A 19,476-nucleotide genomic window follows, 5' to 3' on the forward strand; every position below is an offset into this window, starting at 1 on the left:
ACTGACAAAATGTAGGCAATTGGAATCAAATGCCAAATATAAACGGAGTTTAAAACAAATTCCTTAGAAAGTTCAAAGAAAAACCCTGATGAAATTAAGAGAAACTTCCTTACTAAATCGAAAACAAATTCCTGACGTAATACAGGAAAATAACTGACGGAATTAAGGCCAACTCCTAACAAAAACACAACTACTGACGAAATTAAGGCAAAATTCTGATGGATGGAATTTTAAGCAAATGTTTAACGGAATAGGAAACATATTCCTAACGGAATTAACATGCTACGGGAAGCACGAACAATAATCAAATCGTCATTATTTTCATCAATGTATGCCTAATTTTTTTCTACAACAAATATTATTTTGAAAAATATCACATTCGCGCGCTTACTCGCAATCTACATGCTGATACATTTACAGTTACATCAACCAACTGAAAACCTGAAAAAACAAACTGAAATATGTAGCCGCTCCAAAATTACGAGTTGACAATGCTATAAAAGATACAGAAGATAGGAAAAATAACACGGCGTGTAGTGCCTCCCCGAGTCACCTTAAGAGCGATTCCTGTCGGCATTTCGGAATTTATTCAAAATCCTGTCTAAATTAAGTCAAATTCTTATTAAAATTTTGTCAAACTGTTGTTGGAATTTAGTCAACATCTTGGCGAAATTATCGGAATTTATTAAAATTGTTGTCGGAATTTATTCTAAATTTATTCAAAGTCCTGTCGGAATTTAGTCAAATTTCTGTCGGAGTTTATTCAAAGTCCTGTCGGAATTTAGTCAAATTCCTGTCGGAATTAATTCAAATTCTTGTCAGAATTAAGTCAAATTCCTGTCGGAGTTTATTCAAAATCCTGTCGGAATTTATTCCAATTCAGTCAAATTTCTGTCGGAGTTTATTCAAATTCCTGTCGGAAATTATTCAAATTCCAGTAGGAATTTATTCAAATTCCAGTCGGAATTTTTTCAAATTCCTGCCGGATTCTTGTCAAATTTCTGTCGGAATTTCTTTATTTAAATTCCTGTCGGAATTTGGTCAAATTCCTGTCGAAATTTGGTCGAATTCCTGTCGAAATTTGGTCGAATTCCTGTCGGAATTTAGTCAAATTCCTGTCGGAATTTATTCAAATTCCTGTCGGAATTGATTCAAGTTGCTGTCGAAATTTATTCAAATTCTAGTCGGAATGTAGTCAAATTCCTGTCGAAATTTCTTCAAATTCCTATTGGAATTTGTTCAAATTCCTGCCGGACTCTTGTCAAATTCCTGTCTGAATTTTGTAAAATTCCTGACGAAATTTTGTGAAACTTTGGTTGGACTATTGTCAAATTCCTGCTAGACTTTTGTGCAATCCCTGTCGGAAACTTTATTGTAATTCCTATAGAAATTTGATCCAATACCTGTTGGACTTTTGTGCACTTTCTGTCAAAATTTTGATAAAATCCGGTGGGGGGCGTACACATATTACGTAAGCACGAATCTACGTCAAAAGGTCGAAGGACAAAAGGTCGAAAGGACAAAAGGTCAAAGGGACAAAAGGTCGAAGGAACAAAAGGCCGGAAGGACAAAAGGTCGGGAGGACAAAAGATCGGAAGGACAAAGAATCGAAAGGACAAAAGGTCGAAAGGTCGAAAGGACAAAATGTCGAAAGGACAGAAGGTTGAAAGAACAAAAGGTCGAAAGGAAAAAAGGTCGAATGGACGAAATGACAAAATGTCGAAATGACAAAAGGTCGAAAAGTCACAGATCAAAAGGTCGAAATGACGAAAGGTCCGATAGATAAAAGGTTGACGGAAAAGAGAGTAAAAATAATGACAGTAAGTTGAAGGAAAAGAAGGCTGGAAACATGAATGGGTCAAAAGGTCGAAAAAACGAAAGATGGAAGAGAAAAAGTTCGACAGAAAAATTAGTCGAAAAGACAGAGATTGGAGGTTTCATTCTATTAATCATTGACTGTTCTCACGAATTATGCCTTTTTTATATTTTAAACAGACTCTATTCTTTAGAGTTTACTTAACCTTCTAATTCAAAAATTTCTGTTTTCGCTCAAAATCACTATTTTGCTTTCTAAAACCGATCTGAACATATTTCCGGCAAAAAATTTAGAATCGTGATTCCATCAATTTCACCTTTTTAGAATTTTGTTCTTCTAGTTTGAAATCATGTTTTGACCAGATTTTAACAAGTATTGAGCTTTATATTATTTATCGACATCAAAACTTTTTTTAAATCTGAACAATTAAAAATTACAAAAATGTTAAAGGGTTACTCGTTGACTTCATTAAATGAAAAAAAAATTATAAGGGTCCGTTCACAAATTACGTAACACAAATTTGGGAAATTTCGTACCCCTCCCTACTTCACAGCGCAATGTAAGGGTTTCTAATAATAAAGATAAAAATATATTATATATTTATTAAATAAATTTATTATTATACACAAATTAATTTAAATACGCGAAACTAAAAAAAAAGGAATATGATTAGAATATTTGAAATTAGAATTCAACAATAAAATATATTCAGGTGAAACACAAATAAATATTAATATGCGAAACCCAAAAGAACAGTCTTTGACTGAAAAAAGGAAAAATTTAATGATGAAAATCAGATCATATACAAATAAATATAAATGTACGAAACTCGAAAAAAAATCCTATGATCCAAAGAAGGAGAAATTCTACAATAAAATATTATCAGGTGAAACAGAAATAAACATGAATGTGCAAAAGAATGGTTGATTAATACTCGACGTTTTGCCTCATTTTTTATAATTTCGACCTCTAATCCCATCTAACCTTTCAACCCTTCGATCTTTTGACCTTCGACCTTTTGTCCTAGAACAATAAGTTCTATCTTTTGTTCGTTCGATGTTTCGCCCTTGTGACCTTTTGGCTCAGATTTTTAGTTTCAACCTTTTGACCCTTCGACCTTTTGTCTTTTCGACCTTCTGACCTTCGACGTTTTATCCTTCTCAGATTTTTTTTTCGACCTTTTGTCCCTTCGACCCTTTATCCTTCGACCTTCGACCTTTTGACTCAGATGTTTTATTTCAACCGTTTGTTTCTTCGAGCTTTTGTCCTTTCGACCTTCGACCTTTTGTCCTTTCAACCTTTTGTCCTATAACCATTAGTTGTGTTTTTTGTTCTTTCGACGTTTGGGCCTTTCGACCTTTTGACCCTTCGACCTTTTGACCTTCGATCTTTTGACTCAGATTTTTTGTTTCGACCTTTTGACCCTTAGACCTTTTGTCCTTTCGACGTTTTGACCTTCGACGTTTTGTCCTTCGACCTTTTGTCCTACAACCCGTAAGCACTTATGGGGGGAGGGAGGGGTCGGTCAATATGTTACACTCCATATAAATAAAAATTCATTTGTAAGAAAAAAATCTTACAAGGGGGGAGGGGGTCGAAAAACCCAGAAAAATTGCTTACGTAATAAGTGTACGACCCCTAGGAAGATATTTGTCAAAATTTACTTAAGCTCCATCTGGAATTTGATTGAATTCCATATGGCCAATTTTTGACAGGGATTTGACCAAATTTTGATAAAAATTCAACTAAATTCAGTTATGAGTTGTTAAGAATTTCGACAGAAATATTACAAAATTCCTACAGGAATTTGATCACTTTCAGGCAAAAACTTGACAATTTACCGAGATTTAGCAAAATGCCAAGAGGAATTCAACCAAGTTTTGATAGGAATTCGACTAATTTTCGACAGTATATGTCGGAACGTAGTAAAATTCCTGTCAGACGTGTCAAATTCCTACCAGACACTTGTCAAATTCTTGCCAGAATTTTGTTCCTGTCGGACTTTAGCGAAATATGTGTCGTGCTTTCGTCAAATTCCTGTCGAAATTCTCACGATTTTTTTGTGAAATTTCTGTCGAATTTTTGTGTGAAATTTTTGTCGGACTTGTTAAGTTCTGGTCGAAATTTTGTCAATTTTCAGACGGAACGTATCCAAAATTCCGTCGAATTCTTGTCGGACATTTGTTGAATTCGGGTCGAAATTTTGTAAAATTTCTGTCGAAATTTAGTGAAATTCCTTTCGGACTTTTTTGGAATCTGTCTCAAATTTTTTTCGGAATCCTTTCGGAATTTGAGGGTTTTATTTATTTATTCTTGTCTTCGTCTCGAATTTATAAATTCCACAGACTGATTATACTATACTAAGTTCTACTTTTAAACACGGACTTTGACACACTAAAATCAAAAACATCACTAACATTATTAAAAAGTCTAACGCAATTGTGGGTTGTTATAACTACAGGCAGCTTCTAATAAGAAAAAGGTCTCTCACACGTAGCTGACGGGAAGGTGCATAAGAATTGACGTTCCTTAAAAGTGACGGGCTGACTACGTTGCTCAGAAAAAGGTCAAATATAAAAAGTCTTGTGAGTTTTTTCCGTTTTAAATCCAATGTTTCTAAAACTATTAATCTGCGGATAATTTGAGTTGTGTGATGGGGCGACCATACACACACTGCGTATTCGATTGTGCTGCGAACAATCGAGCAGTATAAAGCTTTAAGCGCGAGAACGTGTTCGTTGAATCGAAATTTGCTGTCCATATTTCGATACACCATAACTGAAGCTCGTCAATATCGGCTTGAAGAGCACAGCAGTCAAGAAACGATGAGATCACTTTGTAGGGGAAGAGGTGGTAAAATGAACAGTTGGATATATTTATATTAAAACACTATTTAGGCGTATGATCATCATGCACACGTTTTCCTCGAAATAAAATAAGGTACCTGAGCTAATATTTTGGTTTTGAGACCGAACGAATAGCTATTACTATCCAAAATATCAAGCGAAGCCGTAAAAATAGGGTCTGATGTAATTTTTAACCATTTTTCCGCAAGCTTTAATTCTTAACAAATTCATAATAACATTGATTTAAACCTGTTCTAACCACAGCGGCAAATAGGACAACCTTCACAAAGATGTTGCAGGGGTAAATAGTAAAATTATTGGTTTGCATAGTTAGAGGAAGAGTTATTTATCACAAGGCACGTATGGGGGTAAAATGAACACTTGTATCAAACTTTCACAAATTTATGATAAAAGTTGTGCGATTGTGAAGCGGAAGTTCAAGAAACAAACCATATCAAATAACCAAGATAAAACTTTGAATATGTAAATTCAATTTAGAAATAATTGATTTTTTGAAACTTTTTTTCTTCTTTTTATTATTTTGATAAATAAGAGCTTTTCAAAAGTTGTACCAGATTTTTCAAAAGGCTCTCGTAATCTCAATTAGTTGTATATACAGTGCCAGAGTAAAAAAAAGAAAAATAAATCTTTCAAAAGGGTTTAAGAAGCGATGTTCATTTTACCACCAGGCAGTGTTCATTTTACCCGGGCTTTTTTTGTACATACGAAATTTCAATGTTTTTTATTTTGATGAAAAACTATATAAAACAATGTTTATTAGCGAAAAAATTGTTAAGTGCAATAAGAATATGAGTTAAATTGCTGAACCAAGTGGTAAAACTATCAAATTATCCTCGTTTTATGATTGAATTCAACGCAAGTCCTTAACGTGTTCATTTTACCACCTGTTCCCCTACATTTTTAGATCGTCGGCATAGAGTAAGAGACGTGATTTTAAACGGTAGCACAAATCGTTCACGAAGATAATAAACAACAAAGGTCCCAAAACGCTGCCTTGCGGGACGCCCGATGTAATAGAAATAGTATGAGAACGTACTCCATTTATGCTAACAAACGCCTCTCTTCCACTCAGATAAGACTGCAGCCATCCAGTTAGCCATTCGGGAAAGCCAAAATATCGGAATTAGGCTATTGCGAGATCATGGGGAACTTTGTCGATCGCCTTAAAAAAATCGAAATATATGGCATCCACTTGGCGGCGAGTTTTAATTTCCGTAGAAAGATTATTCACAAAGGTCATGAGATTGGTTGTTATCGAGCGCTTTTTAACAAAACCGTGCTGCACGTCCGATATCAGTGGAAGAGAAGCCGGCTACAAAACGCTGTGAACCAGATCTTCAAACATCTTGGCCAGGCAACATAGTATTGAAATACCTCTAAACTCCACAGCATGATTATCACCAGCATTAAAGATCGGAGAGATTGAGGCTAGTTTCCACGCTACTGGAAAAGTACTCTCATTTATCGAACTATTGAAGATAAGCGTTAACGGCATCAGCAAATTAGGAGCACATTTATTTAAAAACAGCGGTGGCAGATTATCCACACCAGATCCTTTTGAAGTGTCAAGATTTAGCAAAGCCGACAAAACATCCCTCTGGTTTACTACTAAGGATGGGAAATGTATGTCGAAAGTCGGGGCAGTTTTAAGAAGTGGCGTCGGTGGTTGAATGAGATCAGCAGCGTTCGGATCGTTCACAAAAGCCAGGTTAAGAGTGCGATCATTCATTTTTAGCAGATTGTTGAGTTGATACAGTCCAAAACCAACCAAAGCTATGCTGTTTACGTCTTCATCAAACGACCATGCTAGGGTAAAAGACCCAATAGTGGAGGAACTAAGCACGTTCCACCACTATTTGTTAGTTCACACCAAGCCTATACTTCATTTCACTTACCTCAAGGGTGCACATGGAAGATTATTAATTCTATTTGATCCGAAAGGGAACCTGATTGCAGCGGCATCCATCATTGTTACCTAAAATGGTACCTCCAATTATTGGTGCAGTGTTCCAATAGTTGCGGTATTTTTTAATTGTTCCTATGTTCCTATAGTTGCGAATCCCATTGTTTTCATATGGGGCTCGCAACTATAGGAACACTACCGCAACTATTGGTGCAAAGCAGAGAAAAGGAAAAGGTATTTTAGTGATACTTTACCAATTTAGATGCAATTCTCAACCTGTTTTCCTGTATTTCGTGTAATGACAGGTCAACAAATCGATAGACTATATGGGTTGCTGCGTTAAATATGTAGATTGTGTAAAAACAACACTACCGCAACTATAGGAACACCCACGACTATCGGAACTTTTACCCTAACTGTGGTAAGGTGTAATCACCAACAACGACGATCTGGTCCGACTCCAATGCCATATCACAGATTTGATGTACAGCAGAAGAATGCGTAGAGTACAGAGCCGGCCGGGAGTTTGGTCGGAGGTAGATATCGCAAACGTAGAGCGTTGTTCTCTGTAGTTTAACACGCACAGCAATTTGCTCGAGATTTCCACAGTTTTCGAGTTCCACTGAATTGCAATTTAAGCCGGATTTAACTCCTATCAAGACACCTCCACCACGCTGAAAATCGCTGGAGGCGGCATTTCGGTTACAGCGGAAAACTGAATAGTTTGCTGCGAATTCTGAGCTAGCGACATCGGAGCGTAACCACGTTTCAGTGAGCACAATCTCTATCGGAATATGGTCAAATTTCTATAGAAATTTGGACAAATTCCTATCAGAATTCAATCAAATTCCAAATCTTCACGGAATTCAGTCGAATTTCTATCGAAATTTTCTATTCTAAGTATTAAAATTCTTGTTGAAATTTTGTCAATTATTTTGTCGTAATGAATTAAAGGAAACTTTTATCGGGATTTAATTAAATTTATGTCGAAATTTGTTAAAATACCAGTCGAAATCTTACCCAAATCCTTGACTGGCTTTATGCAAATTTTTGGTGGAATTTAGGATTATTCTTGATGGAGTAAATTTCTATCGAAGTATTGGTAAATATTTTTCAGAACTCAGACAAATTCATGTCGTCATTAGTGAAATTTCCACTCGGATTTTAGCCAATATTTTGTATGAATTGTATGAATTTAGACACATTTTTGTAGCAGCTTGGAATCAGCAATATTTAGAATATTTGTTCTTAAAGAGAGCCTCTCTTTTGGACTTACGACGTTTTCAAAAATCACGCGAGAAATGTCTGTTGAAATTTACACAAAATTTATTAAAAATTGGTTCATTTTACGGATCCTCCGGATTTGTTTCAGTTAATATTTTACATAAGCTCGTGATAATGTAGAAAATTTAGAAGTTCCTGAAAAAAATAAGACTACTTATTGACAGAATTAAAATTCTATCGATTTCCGGAAGAAAACTGCAATTGAGCAGAAGAAACACACGCGTTTAAATAGCGATCAATTTCTAATCGTAATCAGAACAATTAGATATCATAATATTGTCAATAACATTTCGATTTACATTGCAGGCTAATTCCGCAAACCGGTCAACTGAAACAATATTTGATATAAATTAAGGGATCATACCCTTTCGGCGCCAATCTCTTCCGAGTTGGAAACTTCGGCAAGAAATCCACTCTTTGTGTACGTTTCAGCAGCACCTCCAATAGCCGCCCACCTGCGTTGACGTTGATACTGCTGTATTGCTACTCTAACTCCACAATCGCTCCTTCTACCTTCCGAATCAATATTGACCAAAGTTCGGTTTCCGGAGAGCCATCAGCCGATCGATGGCCGTTCTTCGAAGAAACAAAAGTTTCCGAACCCATCGTTCACAATGTTTACGCCTGAATGTATGATGACCCCGCCCCCACCCCCAACATTCTCATCCGTATGGGCATTGGAAGGACAGCGCAAATATGCTTAATAGATTTCCTCCTTTCTTTCCATTTCGAAGTACTTTTCCCTACCTACATTATGGGGTCGAACGTTTATTACGTTATGGCTTATGAGGGGAGGGGGGTTTCATACAATTTGTATGAAACAAATCATACTAGGGAGGGAGGGTGCTCGGGTTGAATAACACGAAAATTCTTCCTTACGTAATTAGGGTACCACCCCTAATGTACGGAGGAAGTTGTTTCAGCAGCAGCAGTAGGGGCAAGTGCCTTGTAAAAGCATCGCTCAAATAAATGTTATTTATATTTATTTGCCATTCCAACCCGTTCCGAGCATCTGCCTCTGCGTGTTTGTTTCTAGTTTGGAGCGTCTTCAAGCTGGAAACTTTCGGTGCAGCATTCGGTGTTCCATCTTCGGAGCCATATGTGACATTGTGTCCACCGGCACCTGAGATGACGACGAGATCGACGGCGGTGCAGTGAAGACGGTGGAGGACCGAGAAAATGGACTTTTTGGCCCCAAGCGGGAATCGGATGGGTTGCGGACAGAGAGACATACTCGTACAAAGGGTTGGGAAATCCTCTTTAAACTTGTTACGCTCCGAGTTTGGTAGTCTTTGTCGTGCTGAAGCGGTTTCTGCGCTGTAAATATTGGACATTTGTAGCTGGTTTATATTGAAGGTGGTCGTGCATTATAAAGGGGGTTGAGAAATTCCACTCGGTAGAAACCAAACTTGATGTTATTCCAAATCGAAGTTATCGAAACACAAATTGACTTCAAAGTTGAATCAAAATCTAAATTTATTTTTAATAATCTAATATCTAATAATGAACTAACAGTTGCGATCCGAAGTGCAGTTCGGAATTTAAAAAATATTTCCTAACTGGACTTCCAAGTCAAAATCCGGCAATTAGTTTGAATTTTCACTGGATTATTTTTAATTAAATTTATTTACAATTTCTAATGGATCGTAGTGTGCCATTCCAATGCATATGCAATATGCATTTTTTACGAGTCAAAACTTTGCAGTTGCCTTCGTCGAAAAATTAAATTTCGGTAGGATAAAGACCCAATAGTGGAGGAACTAAGCGCGTTCCTCCACTATTTCTTCGCTAAAACCACGTCTATATTTCATGTCGCTTACCTTAAGTACTTATCCAACAGCTCATCACTTATATTTTAAACGAAAAGTATTCCATAAGCTGCAGAAACCATTATTGTTACCTAAAATGATACCTCCAATTATTGGTGCAGTGTTCCATTAGTTGCGGTATTTTTTAATTTGTGTTCCTATAGTTACGAATCCCATTGTTTTCTTATGGGACTCGCAACTATTGGAACACTACCGTAACTATTGGTGCAAAGCCGAGAAAAAGATATGGTAATTAAGTGATACTTTACCGATTTGGAGGGATTTTCTTATCTGTTTTCTTTTATTTCGAGTAATGACAGGTCAACAAATTGATATACAATATGGGTTGCTGCGTTAAATACGTAGATTTTGTTAAAATAACACTACCGCAACTATAGGAACACCCACGACTATCGGATCTTTTGCCCTAGATGGCGTTGCCGTTTCCGATTGTAAATTGGAGTACCAGTGAAGACGAAAATAGTTGATCAGGTAAGAAAATAAAAGATGGACATGATTGATATAAGAGATAAAAGGTCAGACAGCAATATGGTCAATACCATTTGCCATTATTTTGTTCTTATTCATAGCATAAGTGAATTAGTGTTAAGTGAGTCTAAATATAATTAAAAGTATGCTATAATTGTAGTAATCTATTCTATAAAATATTTTAATTATTTTATGAACAATTACTTGCACCTTTATTGTATTTGTTTCTGTTTTCTTGTTGTAATAAGCTAATAAAGGCGTCTTAATCTAGGCTTGTAAAGGCTAGGGGTCGAGACTAAAAACTGTACCCTATCCCAGGATGTCATGGACTCATGAAGTGCATATTAACCCCCTTAATTTAGTCGCTACTACTAATCATTATTATTATTTATTTATTTATTCAGACTAAGGCCGAAGTGGCCTGTGCGGTATATAAGAGTCTTCTCCATTCGGCTCGGTCCATGGCTACACGTCGCCAACCACGCAGTCTACGGAGGGTCCGCAAGTCATCTTCCACCTGATCGATCCACCTTGCCCGCTGCGCACCTCGCCTTCTTGTGCCCGTCGGATCGTTGTCGAGAACCATTTTCACCGGGTTACTGTCCGACATTCTGGCTACGTGCCCGGCCCATCGCAGTCGTCCGATTTTCGCGGTGTGAACGATGGATGGTTCTCCCAACAGCTGATGCAATTCGTGGTTCATTCGCCTCCTCCACGTACCGTCCGCCATCTGCACCCCTAATTACAGATGGTACGCAGCACTTTCCTTTCGAAAACTCCAAGTGCGCGTTGGTCCTCCACGAGCATCGTCCAGGTCTCGTGTCCGTAGAGGACTACCGGTCTAATTAGCGTTTTGTAGATTGTCAGTTTGGTACGGCGGCGAACTCTATTCGATCGGAGCGTCTTGCGGAGTCCAAAGTACGTACGATTTCCAGCCACTATGCGTCTCCGAATTTCTCTGCTGGTGTCATTTTCGGCAGTCACCAGTGAGCCCAAGTACACAAATTCTTCTACCACCTCGATTTCGTCACCACCGATGCAAACTCGCGGTGGGTGGCTCACATTGTCTTCTCTTGAACCTCTGCCTATCATGTACTTCGTCTTCGACGTGTTGATGACTAGTCCGATCCGCTTAGCTTCCCTCTTCAGTCTGATGTAGGCTTCCTCCATCTTCTCAAAGTTACGTGCCATAATATCTATGTCGTCGGCGAAACCAAATAGCTGGACGGACTTATTGAAAATTGTACCACTCGTGTTAATCCCTGCTCTTCGTATTACCCTTCCAAAGCGATGTTGAATAGCAAACACGAAAGACCATCACCTTGCCGTAACCCTCTGCGGGTTTCGAAGGGACTCGAGAATGCCCCTGAAACTCGAACTACGCACATCACCCGATCCATCGTCGCTTTGATCAACCGTGTCAGTTTATCCGGAAAACCGTGTTCGTGCATTAGCTGCCATAGCTGGTCCTGATCGATTGTATCATATGCGGCTTTGAAGTCGATGAATAGATGATGTGTGGGCACGTTGTATTCGCGGCATTAAACTAAACATTAAACAAAACCTAATACTGTGAACTGAGCGGTTCCCGGGTAGAAACCGTGATATTGATAACAAAACATGATATTAACTTGTTTGAAATAAGAGTAAAAATAACAAGCGAAAATAACAAAAAATGCTCTGAAATATCATAAAAATATCAGGTTTTGCTATTAATAAGAACAAACTAATAGCTCAAGATATTGATAAGTTCTTGTTAATGGCAAAACCTGATATTTTTATGATATTTCAGTGCAAATTTCTGTTATTTTCGCTTGATATTTTTACTCTTATTTCAAACAAGTTGATATCATGTTTTGTCATCAATATCATGTTTTACTGTTAATGAGCCATTTTCGCCCCGGGTTGGTACGAGATGTCACCGTTCTATGGATGAAATGTGGGTTAAAGATATGATTCGAGTTCCACAGAATTTTTCCAACAACATTGCACAGTAGGTCTGGTCGCTTTTATGTTTGAACTACACTGCCTATGATCGCGTATCAGTCCTATATGGAAAAAACATCAAATGGAGAAAATGAGAAACAAACATCAAGCCTACTTGTCCCATCTTGAAAATGAACGCATATGAGTCGCATTTTCAAAGAAAAAGAAACACATATTCGGCCATTCTCCATCTGGGACAAACTGGCTTGATATTTTTTTCGACGTTTCCTGAACAAACTTCTTTTTCTTTTTCTTCTGAACAAACATTCCATTTGAAAACAAACAAACAAACGTTGCATTTGATAGAACTATGATGAAAATGACCGTTACAGGTGCCAACTCGAAAACGACGAAAATTCATATGAGACTTATATGTGACCATAGTACTGTCTATTTATGATGTGCTTCAAACATGCATAATGAGTAATGACAAAAAAAGAGTGATAGATTTAGTCGAGCCTATCGCTTTACAGGGGTGACATTGCGCATCTCGAATCGAATCACTCGATTCGTAAGTGTTGCATTCGTTTCGAAAAATGCGGCATTATGTATTTCGTTCGACTTCATTCAGTCGCAGTACAAGATTTCGAATGGTGGTGTACTAGCTCAATCGAGTATGTTCTGTCAAACGAAATGTAAACAGAGAGAATAAGAGATAGCTGTCTCCGTGTTTATCATGCCGCCCGCTGGAGAGACAACCTTCAACGCATTGCGAATGTGAGTATACAAAGAGAATAAGAGTAATTTCATCTGCGTGTAGCATGTTGCCTGTTGGAAAGGCATCCTTCATGGCATGAATTGGCAGTTAATTTATGAACAAGCAAATCGTGCTTAATGACTATAAAAGCAATATTATTTATTGAGCTGTTGAAACCGATTAAAACATTATTGAAACAAACATGTCGTATCGATGTTTTATAAATTGAGATATAGTTACGACACAAATTATAAAGTTTTATTATTCGGCAACTCGGCCATACGAAAAACATTTTGTTTTTGTTAAATGTCTTGGCTGTGCATGGCTTTGCTAAAGTCAGTGTTGTAAAATGTCATTTGCATTCGTTTGTATAATTTTCCCAGAACTTTTTTCAGAAGGTAGCTATCAATTCATGTTGTATGACGAACCTATAGCGGTTAAATGGGCCTACAACTTTGTCTAACGAGACTTTGCTGTAAATATGTAATCTGGGGCGTGGGAGGCAAAATGTCATTCAAATGACATTATGTCAAATGACACGTGACATTTTGGAGAGTTTTCACTCTCCAGCCTTTGATGTTATACTTAGAGCAATGTACCCTTGGACAAAAATATAACCCCACTCAAGCGTTATGAGTACATTCAAAATTATGGAAGAAATGTTGCTTCTAAAGAAAGTTATGAACAAATTAGTCAAATGACATGCAGATGACATTTTACAAGCCTGGCTAAAGCATTTGTTTAGTTTGATTGCTCTAATTGTAATCAAGTGTCGGTCTTCCACCGTCATTAGCCGTCTGAGTACACGCGACCGCATACGTAGAGCAATCAAACTCATCAAATGGCTTAGCATTTATTATATTTATTCGAGTTTATGCCACAGATCCAATTTTGAGCTAAATAATTTGAAGCTAAAAAAGGATTCGATAATAAATTACTTTGATATTTTGTGTCTTAGTTAGATGCACTTGGGTCATCTCTTCGCGTTTTTTTTTTATTTAACTCAACTATTTTTACGTAGATTTTGGAATATATACGTTTTTACGCAGATTTACCCCATAGATTTTTCACACGGTTTATCGAAATCGTCAAGAAATACGTGAAAACTGCAAAAAAAAAACGATTTAAGTTGAAGTCGTTTTTACGAGGATTTCGGGATTATTAGAGATTGCATATTGTCTGGAAGCTATAAAAGTAGGTATACTAATGTTATTCTTTCCTTCAAGATACAATAATGAAACATTTATACTCTTCCCGTAGAGAAATAATAACAAATATAATGAAAAACTTTCAGCAAGAAATGACTCTCGAACAACATTCGAAAGCTATAAAGGTGACGAGTGATTTTCATTCGACTTGAGTCGTTCTTCAGTGTGCTATCGAGTCTCTATAATGCCAAAACATCTCGTTATTCTTGTACCTCCTCGAGTATCCTCGAACGATGAGTCGTTTTCGAGATCGAATCGAAAGCCGTAATGCCAAACATGTTCGACTCGATAGAATTACGTTCGAATCGAGATGCACAATGCCACCCCAGGATTCAGCCAAGAACTAATTGTGTACACCTGTGTTCAGAATAATAACAGCGGCATTTCCTCAGGTAATTCGTTCGAATTTTCACATAATAATTAAGGGCGATTCAAATATGACGTCCACTACTTTTGGAGATTTCTGGACTCCCCTCTCTGTCACGCGTTTTTGTATACCTTATATATGTAGTGTCACAAAATCTTAGACCCCCTCCCCCCTAAAAGCTGTGACATCATTGTTGAACGACCCATTAACAAGAAGTTCAACGGAAAAATCATTCAAAGTTTCACGGAAGATGCATTCAAAATTTGCGAGGATATTCATTCGAATATCCACTGAAAATTTGTTCTAATTTCCACAGGAAATCAATTAAAATCTGCGGGAAATTCACTAGAAATGGAAATTCGTTTAAATTCCCACGGCAAATTCATTTGGAATTTCACGGCAAATTTATTCGGAAATCTACGGGAAACTCATTCAAATTTTCACGGAAGTTTTATTTATACTAACAGGATGAATTCCTGTCGAAATTCGGATGGATCTTTGTCGAAATTCGAATGAATTTCTGTCAGAATTCGAATGAATGCCTATTGGAATTCGAATGAATTCCTATTGGAATTCGAATGAATTGTCGGAACTCGAATGAATTCCTGTCGCAATTCGAAAAAATTCCGGTCGGAATTCGAATGAATTCCTGTCGGAGTTCGAATGAATTCCTGCTGGAATTCGAATGAATTCATTTCGGAGTTCGAATGAATTCTGGTCGGAATTCGAATGAATTCCTGTCGGAGTTCGAATGAATTTTTCTCGGAACTAAAATGAAGTCCTGTCGGAATTAGAATGAATTCCTATCGGAATTTGAATGAATTCCGGTCGGATTTCTAATAAATTTCTGTCGGAATTCAAATGAATGTCTGTCGGATTTCGAATGAATTTTTCTCGGAACTCAAATGCATTCCTGTCGGAATTCGAATGAATTCCTGTCGTAATTCAAATGAATTCCTGTCGGAATTCGAATGAATATTTCTCGGAACTCAAACGCATTCCTGTCGGAATCAGAATGAATTCCTGTCGGAATCGGAATGAATTCCTGTCGGAATCGGAATGAATTTCTGTCGGATTTCGAATGAATTTCTGTCGGATTTCGAATGAATTCCTGTTGGATTTGAAATGAATTTTCTCGGAACTCAAATACATTCCTGTCGCAATAAGAAGGAATTCCTGTCGGAAATCGAATGAATTCTTGTCGCAATTCGAATGAATTCCGGTCGGAATTCGAATGAATTCCGTCGGAGTTCGAATGATTTCCTGTCGGAATTCGAATGAATGCCTATTGAATCGAATGAATTCCTATCGGAATTCGAATGAATTCCTATCGGAATTCGAATGAATTCCTATCGGAATTTGAATGAATTCCTATCGGAATTCGAATGAATTCCTATCGGAATTCGAATGAATTCCTATCGGAATTCGAATGAATTCCTGTCGACGCCGGTCCGAAGGTGCGAACTTTATGTCGCCATTTCAAATTTAAATTGGCGCAATTGCTAAATCATGGGTTAATTGTTGCAGAAGGTCTCTTGTTCAAGAACAAACTCAAACTCGTTCATTTCGCTTCCATAACGGCTGGCATTTAGAAGTTTTGCGAGTTTTAAGATTTTTTATTAAAGAGTTTGAGTAAAGTTCAGTTTGTCGAGATTTGATTCGATTGTCGGTATAGCCGACTCTCGTGAAGTTCTATTTTTAAAGTGTACAGGGTGTTCAATAAGTTCGAATACACTTTCAATAAAATGTTTAAAAATTGTGATTAAATTATTTCTTTTCCCAGTTACATTACATTGAAAGTATTGTTTATAAGGAACGTTTGTAACATTTCTTCTGGAATGACCTTTATTTTGTACTTCTTCACGAGCTTCAAACGTTTCTGAAATCCATCGCAAGCGACACGCACGGTCTGCATGGGCATTTCGTTCCAGATTTTGAGAATTACGTCTTGAACTGGTCCAAGTTACTGACCTTGTATTCGTACAGCTTTAACATAATAAAGGACCAAAAAAGAAAGTTAAGAGGGTTCAAATCCGGGAAGCTGAGAGGTCGCAAAGTTTTGTCCAAAAAGTCGATGAAATTGTCCCCATATAAGGCTTAAATCAAATTTTCCGTGTATAAAGGGCTATCGTCCTAGTGGAACATGTAGGGCTGATCTCCGTCTCATCACCGGGCCACTGGGGTATCAATCTTCCCCTACATCTCAGTTTTGTAGCACACCGCAATGATTTTGACCTTCAAAAAATGCTGTTTACAATGTCCCAATCCATTTTCACCGCGCGTAATAAACAAACAACAAGTGACAGAATGTCAACACCACACACATTCGTTAGCGTATTTATACCGCTAACGCTGACACCAATACTTATACAGAATATGTACATTGGGCTTACAAACTCAATGATCAAACAATTGTATTCGAACTTATGTAGAGTTCCAAAAAAGCGCGTGGCGCTTTTTTTGGTACGGGCTGGAATTTTCGGAGTCGACCCGGAGTCGACGAAAAGGGTTTGTGGCATTATCGCCGATTTATCGTTTGGAGGAGCTTTTTGTGGAGTCCGTGCGCTCGTCAAAGCCCGCCCGCCTGAGTGTGGTGAAGTTTCGTCGAAAAGTGAAGCGAAAAGTGAACCGTCGATCACCATTCAATCGACGGTGGTCCAAAACGTTCCAAACCCTACCGGACCGTTCGGAGAGCTTGGCGCGTGGAATACGTCGCCAATTGCGTACGAGGGTTCATTTCATCACGGGCGGTCATAGCCGTGAAAAGCGAAGCCGTACGGAGGTACGTTGCCCCTTGCCCGGAGGGGAAAATCAACCCGGGAAGCGCGACATTCGTGGACGCAGCTCTATCAAAGAAATCAGAGGCCTTCCGTCCAGCTGCCACCCATTTCGCATGTATTTAGTATTAGAATGTATTTAGTGCGGCCATACTTGCACGGGCTCATCAGCTGCGCACCATCCTGCAGCTAGGCGATTCTTTGTCGCCGCCATCGTCAAGGATAGCCATCGTTCCGAACCGGTTCGCCGCCATCGTTCCGGCGAAACCCAGCAAATCGACGAAGAAGAAAACCTGCGCAGGTGTGTGACTTGTGTGTAGACATGGCCATGTCCATTTCCGTATCGGCCACATAGGTTCAACTCGAAACAAATAAACCCCATGAATTTTTAAGTAAGAAGATTGAGTAGTTCCCTTTAATTTCCTTTTAGTTGAAGCAATTGCTGAAAGATCGCTCCGTTTGCTTTCCGTTCCGTCATCTTCTTCGGTTCTTCACCTTGCATAATTTCTACCGGGATTTGTTAGCGGGTTGGAAGAGTTTGAGAAACGAAACTTGGGAGGTGGCCAAGTTGGGGAAAGAACTTGGCCCGAAGCATTATTTTAAGTTTCAGCCAGCGACCGTTCGAGTGACCACTGAGGAAAGAAGTCGAGTTTTAGTCGGGCAAAACAACACGAACGGTGGTCTTCCGGATCCTGGAAGTGGCGCTTAAGCCACCGGTTGTTAATAAACCTCAAAGCTGTCGGAATTCGAATGAACTCTCGACAGAAATAATTTCTGTCGGAATTCGAATGAATTTTTCTCGGAACTCAAATGCATTTATATCGGAATTAGAATGAATTCCTATCGAAATTCAAATGAATACCTGTCGGATTTCGAATAAATTTCTGTCGGAATTCAAATGAATGTCTGTCGAAATTTGAATAAATTCCTGTTGGATTTCGAATAAAATTTTCTCGGAACTCAAATGCATTCCTGTCGGAATTAGAATGAGTCCCTGTCGGAATTTGAATGAATTCTGTCGAAATTCCAATGAATCCCTGTCGGAATTCGAATGTATTCCGTCGGATTTCGAATTTTTTTCGGAACTCAAATGCTTTCAGGTCGGAATTAGAATGAATTCCTGTCGGATTTCGAATGAATTCCTGTCGGATTTCGAATGAATTCCTGTCAGATTTCGAATAAATTTCTGTCGGAATTCGAATTAATTCCTGTCGGAGTTCGTGTGAATTCCTGTCGGATTTCGAGTGAATTCCTGTCGGATTTCGAGTGAATTCCTGTCAGATTTCTAGTGAATTCCTGTCGGAATTCCAGTGAATTCCTGTCGGAATTCGAGCGCATTCCTGTCGGAATTCGAGTGAATTCCTGTCGAAATTCGAGTGAATTCCTGTCGGAATTAGAGTGAATTCCTATCTAAATTCGAGTGAATTCCTATCTTGATTCGAGTGAATTTATGTTGGAATTCAAGTGAATTCCTATCGGAATTCGAGTGAATTTCTGTCGGAATTAGAGTGAATTCCTGTCGGAATTCGAGCGCATTCCTGTCGGAATTCGAGTAAATTACTGTCAAAATTCGAGTGAATTCCTGTCGGAATTCGAATGAATTCCTGTCGAAATTCGAATGAATTCCTGTCGGAATTCGAATGAATTCCTGTCGGAATTCGAATGAATTCCTGTCGGAATTCGAATGAATTCCTATCGGAATTCGAATCAAGTCCAATTAATTCTTGTCGGAATTCGAATGAATACCTGTCGGAATTTGAATGAAATTCCTGTCGGAATTCGAATGGAATTCCTGTCGGAATTCGAATGGGATTGCTGTCGGAATTTGAATGGAACTCCTGTTGGAAATCGAATGAATTCCTGTCGAAATTCGAATGAATTCCTGTCGGTATTCGAAACAGTTTCTGTCGGAGTTCAAATGAATTCTCGCTGGATGTCGAATGAAATCCTGTCGGAATTTGAAAAAAAGTTATGTAGGTTTCAAATGAATTCCTATCAGAATTCCAAATGATTTGGAGCACGATGTAACACTTTTGATTATCTACATTGTACATAATGGTGGCCCAAAAAAATCGATGTTCGAAAAGTAATGGTGCTCAACCTGAAATGAAAAATATACCTGTCTGGATAATTTTTGTAGAACAAACCGACTTTCAAAAAAATCGTTTCTAGGTCGCGCTAGATAGATTTTGGAAAAATGAGCTTTTTTAGGTAAAAAATCAAATATTGAGTCTTTTCACATTTTTTTGGGTCACCCATTCGCTTTGATATTAT

Source organism: Armigeres subalbatus, chromosome 1 (assembly GCF_024139115.2).
Source record: "Armigeres subalbatus isolate Guangzhou_Male chromosome 1, GZ_Asu_2, whole genome shotgun sequence".
Classification (NCBI taxonomy): Eukaryota; Metazoa; Arthropoda; class Insecta; order Diptera; family Culicidae; genus Armigeres; species Armigeres subalbatus.